The following is a 6,000-nucleotide window of genomic DNA, read 5'->3' as shown; positions in this document are numbered from 1 at the left end:
AACCTCAAGTCCTCTGGCCTCTGCTCGTTTACGAGGTAACCCAGTAGACAGTGAAGACCTTGCAGAGGAAGATCAGTTGGTATCTCCAGGGATGAGTGGGTCTGTTGCGTAGCCTTAGCAGTGCAGCACTGTATGGGAGGAGCAACAAACTCCAGCTCCCTATCAGCAGCCTTGACGAGGAGTTTTGGTACTCCAAGGACTCTAGACTGGTATCAGCAGGTATTATGGTGCAGACAGGCAGGAAGTGGAGAGCCCAGGAAGGCCTGGAGATAACAAAGTCTCAGCTGAGACACAGGGCTTTGGTGGGCATGGTGGCTACTGGACAGGCAGAGCTGGGAGCCATCCCACAGCCTCGCTATAATAAGGTCCATGGCAAGGACAGACACCATGTAGTCCTGGAGGAGGTATCAAGGAGGAAAAGACCAGAAGAATGGTAGGAATGCAGCAGCAGGGAGCATGGACAAGGTGGGAGGGTACACTGGAGAGGAAAATATCCTGGTCAGATATCTGGCAGGCAGAACCACAGCAGATCAAGTTCATGGTAGAAGCCATGTATGATGTCCTACCTAGCCCAGCAAATCCTCATCTCTGGGACAAGACTAATTCTCCATCATGTCCTCTGTGCCCTGGCAAAGGTTCACTCGAGCACATCCTCAGCAGCTGCCCAACAGCCCTGGGAGAGGGCTGATAATGCTGGCTATTGTATTTAGAAATCACGTCAGGACACAGCGCTGTCGCTCGACACAACCGCTACGTTGCATTCTTTATTTAGAATGACAGAGCATCACAGGCAGACCCGATCAAACAACCCAGAGCCCACATGCATCACCAACCGATCCCAGCACAATAGAACAGCACCAAATCAAATGCAGCACTGTCGATGTGTGCAGACATAACATTCCCCCCCCCCCCGGCAGGATTTCAAACATGAAAGGTTGACACAAAGTCCTCTAGGTGGCCAGGGCGTAAACGTGTGCGAACAGGTCGCGGGGCGGCCTGAGGCTGGGCAGGCCGAGGTGGGGAGGGAGAAGGCAGGGGAAGCTGAGGCCCAGGAATGTCTGGGGCCCGTGTAGGAGCTGCATGAAGCCCCGGGGTGTCTCACCATGCCGAGGGAATGGCTAATTTTGTGTCACCAGCTGTGTGTGGCGGAGCTGACACCTTCCGTAGACGACTGGAGTGCCACCGAGTGCCATCGCTGAGGAGTTAAGTGGCTGGGCCCAGCTGACGGGTGACTTGGAGAGGACAGGACCAGTATGAAGCCGTTTTATTGTCCCTGTGGGGCCTGCGGACCCTGACCCAGTCTGACACATTGATGTCTGGCACCCTGGTTCGTTTTGACTGGTCAAACCGTTGCTTCATCCGCGTCTGCTGACGAGTGACTGAGGCTCTGACCCCAGAGGGAGGTGCCTGGGGTGAGGAGGGGCGGAGCCTGTCAAGGGGCATGCACAGTTCCCGGCCTAGCATGAGAGAGGCTGGGGAGACGCCTGTGGTCGAGTGCTGTGTGGCCCGATAGTGTAGCAGAGTGTGACGGATGGCCTGCGTGAAAGAGCACCCTTGGGCCATGTGTGCTCTGAGGCCGTTCTTCAGTGACTGGTGAAAATGTTCAACGCCGCCATTGGCCTGGGGGTGGTAGTGCGCAGTGCGTATATGACGGATGCCCTTGCTTTCGAGATAAGCAGTGAACTCAGCAGAGACCAGCTGAGGGCCGTTGTCAGTGGTGATGGTCTTTGGGAGGCCCCAGCGAGAGAAAAGAGAGTCCAGGAAGTCGATGATGATCTGTGAGGTCACAGTGCCGGAAGTGGTGAGTTCAGGCCATTTTGAGTGTAGATCGTAGGCGACCACCATGAAGCGTTGGTGGTGGGGAACTCCATGGATCTCACCACAAATGTCCAACTGCAGGTGTTCCCAGGGCTGAGAGGGCCAGGCGAGAGGTTGCAGGGGTGGGGGAGCCTGGTGGCCAGTCTTGCCACTCACAAGGCAGGCAGAACAGTCCTTCACCAGAGCCTCAATATCTCTGTCTATCCCCGGCCACCACACCAGGTCTCGGCAGCGCTGTTTCAGTTTCACAATGCCCAGGTGGCCTTCATGCGCCATATTCAAAACACGTGCATGGAGAGCAGCTGGGACCACTGTGCAAAACCCACGTGCCACGCAGGTGTCGTTCCAGCAGGAGAGCTCCTGTCTGACTCGGGCAAACGCAGCCAGCTCCTCTGGGACCTTGTGAGGCCAGCTGTTCTGGATGTACACTACCGTTCAAAAGTTTGGGATCACCCAAACAATTTCGTGTTTTCCATGAAAAGTCACACTTATTCACCACCATATGTTGTGAAATGAATAGAAAATAGAGTCAAGACATTGACAAGGTTAGAAATAATGATTTGTATTTGAAATAAGATTTTTTTTACATCAAACTTTGCTTTCGTCAAAGAATCCTCCATTTGCAGCAATTACAGCATTGCAGACCTTTGGCATTCTAGCTGTTAATTTGTTGAGGTAATCTGGAGAAATTGCACCCCACGCTTCCAGAAGCAGCTCCCACAAGTTGGATTGGTTGGATGGGCACTTCTTTGAGCAGATTGAGTTTCTGGAGCATCACATTTGTGGGGTCAATTAAACGCTCAAAATGGCCAGAAAAAGAGAACTTTCATCTGAAACTCGACAGTCTATTCTTGTTCTTAGAAATGAAGGCTATTCCATGCGAGAAATTGCTAAGAAATTGAAGATTTCCTACACCGGTGTGTACTACTCCCTTCAGAGGACAGCACAAACAGGCTCTAACAGGTACTATTTAATGAAGATGCCAGTTGGGGACCTGTGAGGCGTCTGTTTCTCAAACTAGAGACTCTAATGTACTTATCTTCTTGCTCAGTTGTGCAACGCGGCCTCCCACTTCTTTTTCTACTCTGGTTAGAGCCTGTTTGTGCTGTCCTCTGAAGGGAGTAGTACACACCGGTGTAGGAAATCTTCAATTTCTTAGCAATTTCTCGCATGGAATAGCCTTCATTTCTAAGAACAAGAATAGACTGTCGAGTTTCTGATGAAAGTTCTCTTTTTCTGGCCATTTTGAGCGTTTAATTGACCCCACAAATGTGATGCTCCAGAAACTCAATCTGCTCAATGAAGTGCCCATCCAACCAATCCAACTTGTGGGAGCTGCTTCTGGAAGCGTGGGGTGCAATTTCTCCAGATTACCTCAACAAATTAACAGCTAGAATGCCAAAGGTCTGCAATGCTGTAATTGCTGCAAATGGAGGATTCTTTGACGAAAGCAAAGTTTGATGTAAAAAAATCTTATTTCAAATACAAATCATTATTTCTAACCTTGTCAATGTCTTGACTCTATTTTCTATTCATTTCACAACATATGGTGGTGAATAAGTGTGACTTTTCATGGAAAACACAAAATTGTTTGGGTGATCCCAAACTTTTGAACGGTAGTGTAGGTGCGGAGCTGGGAGAGGACAGGGTCCTGTTCGGAGGCTGCCCTCAGCTTCTGCAGAGAGACAGTGGCCTGAAGAGGTGTGTGTAGCATTTGGGCAATGTCCTTTTCCACACAGTCAGTGTCCGTCTGTGGAGCTGGGGTGGAGACAGAGCGAGAGAGCAGGTTGGCGACAACACTGTCTCTGCCTGGGGTGAACTTCAGGCTGAAGTTGTACTGGCGGAGGCGGTCAGACCAGCGGTGCAACCTCAGGAGTTTGTGGCCTGTCCCAGATGTGGACAGCAGCGCTGTCAGGGCCTGGCGATCTGTCCTGAGGGTGAAGGAGCGGCCATAGAGGTAGAGGTGCCACCTTACACAAGCCCAGATACAGGCTAACGCCTCACGCTCACCCACGGAGTACCGCTGCTCGGTCAGGTTGAGGGCACGGGAGGCGAAGGCGATGGGCTTCTCCACACCATTCTGGGTTTGAGACAGCGCAGCCCCTATCGCTGTGGCTGATGCGTCACAGGTCACAAAGGTGGAGCTGGAGATGTCGAAGTAAGCCAACACTGGTGGTGAAATCAGTTGAGTCTTGAGATCATGCACAGCGTCACTGCATGCCTTTGATCACACCCATGGCTCGTCCTTACGCAGCAGCTGGCGCAGGAGGGCTGTGGTCGCAGAGTACTGGGGAAGAAACCTCAGGTAGTAACTTGTCATACCCAGGAAGGAGGCGACCTGGGCGGCCGAGCTGGGCTCAGGGATGGCCTGAATGGCGTCCACATTGGATTGTAGTAGAGTTACACTGCTCGCTGACAGCCGGAACCCCACGAACTCGATGGCTGGCACAGAGAGGACACATTTCTCAGCATTGAGAGTTAGCTTGTGCTTGGACAGAGCTGCGAAGACCATGTTGAGGCGCTTGTCGTGGATTTCACTGGTGGGCCCGTGTACCACTATATCGTCCAGATAAATGGCCACGCCCAGTATGCCAGCCAGCACAGAGACCATGATTTTCTGGAAGCAGCTAGGGGCGGAGCTGAGACCGAAAGGCATCCTGGTGTAGCGAAACACTCCTGCATGTGTCACAAAGGCTGTGAGGTTTCGGCTGCTGGGGTGGAGGGGCACCTGTAAGTACCCCTGTCTGAGGTCGAGCTTGGAGAACACCTCAGAGCCTTAGAACTGAGCAGTGAGTTCTTCTGAGGTGGGCAGTGGATACTTATCAGGGACCACTGCCTTATTTACTGCACGTAGATCGTTGCAGACACGCAGGCCCCCCGACTTCCTCTTAGCCACCACGAGGTTTGAGACCCAAGGTGACGCGTCCACCGGTTCAATGATGCCAGCTTCCAGCAGTTGTTGCAGCTTGGCGGAGACCCCATCACGGAGAGCCAACGGGATGCGGCACAGCAGGGTTGAGGAGAGGTTGATGGGTGAAGGCGGAGAGGCAGCCCAGCCCCATAAACAGCGATGGCCACTTCTGCTGCCAAGGTGTGGCAACAGTCAGGATTGCTGCCCCCCTTGTGTCTAAGAGGGAGAACCCCAGAGCGGAGAACAGGTCCAGGCCCATCAGGTTGGCCCCACGGCGTGCCACATGAAAAACTGCATTGGGCACCAGCTTGATTCCATAGCAGACGGTCACTTGGAGAGAGCCAACCAGATCGATTTTGGAGTCACCATACCCACAGAGGACAGCTGAGGGTGCGGACAGTGGCAGTGAACCGAAAAATTGACTGTAGGTATCAACATTCAGGAGAGACACACCTGCACCGGTGTCCAACAGCAGGGGGATGCACACATCATTAATGTTGACTGTGCATGATTTGAATGAGACTGGCCCAGAGCTCACCTTGTGAATGACGGCGGTTGAAGACTGGGGGGTGTGGCCCTCTGACCCAGCCGGGGAAGATCGACAGACGTTGGCAAAGTGATTTTGCTTACCGCAGCTACGGCATGTCTGGCCACGGGCAGGGCAGTTCTGAGCCCTTGAAACATGAGACCGAGACCCACAGTTACCACAGGACTGTTGAGGGCGGGGCCGAGAACGCCATCGTTGCAGTTGCAAGACGTCCCCAGTGGAGTCGGCGCCCGCCTCGCTCTGGCTGGGTTGCGTCCCGAGGGGCAGCCGTGAGTAGAGGGAGGAGTCATTGGCAGCTTGACTGGAGGTGGCCACTTGCTGTGTATTTAGCACAGCAGCACACTCAGCTGCTCCCTCAACCTGTAGTGCGATGGTAATTGCTCTGGACAGCAGCAGATCGTCTTTTTCCAGCAGGAGAGTCTCACGCACCTTTGCGTTGTTGGTATGTTCGATTAGCTGGTCGCGAACCATCTCGTCCCGAAGCGCGCCAAACTTGCATGAGCTAGCTAGCCCTCACAAATTAGCTACATACTGCTGCACAGACTCACCAGGCAGTTGGTGTCGCTGACGGAATATAAATCACCGAAGAAGGGCACTCTGTGGAGCAGCGAAATGGTTGCTCATAAGTCCCACAGCTTCGTCAAAGCTTGTGACGTTCCCCAGAGTCCCGAGCACACGATGACCCTCTGCTCCCAAGCAGTGTAGCAACATAGCTGTCTTCCTA

Source organism: Lampris incognitus, chromosome 1 (genome assembly GCF_029633865.1).
Source record: "Lampris incognitus isolate fLamInc1 chromosome 1, fLamInc1.hap2, whole genome shotgun sequence".
NCBI classification, from domain to species: Eukaryota; Metazoa; Chordata; class Actinopteri; order Lampriformes; family Lampridae; genus Lampris; species Lampris incognitus.
The sequence above is the reverse complement of the archived record's forward strand: the minus strand, read 5'-3'. Positions refer to the sequence as shown.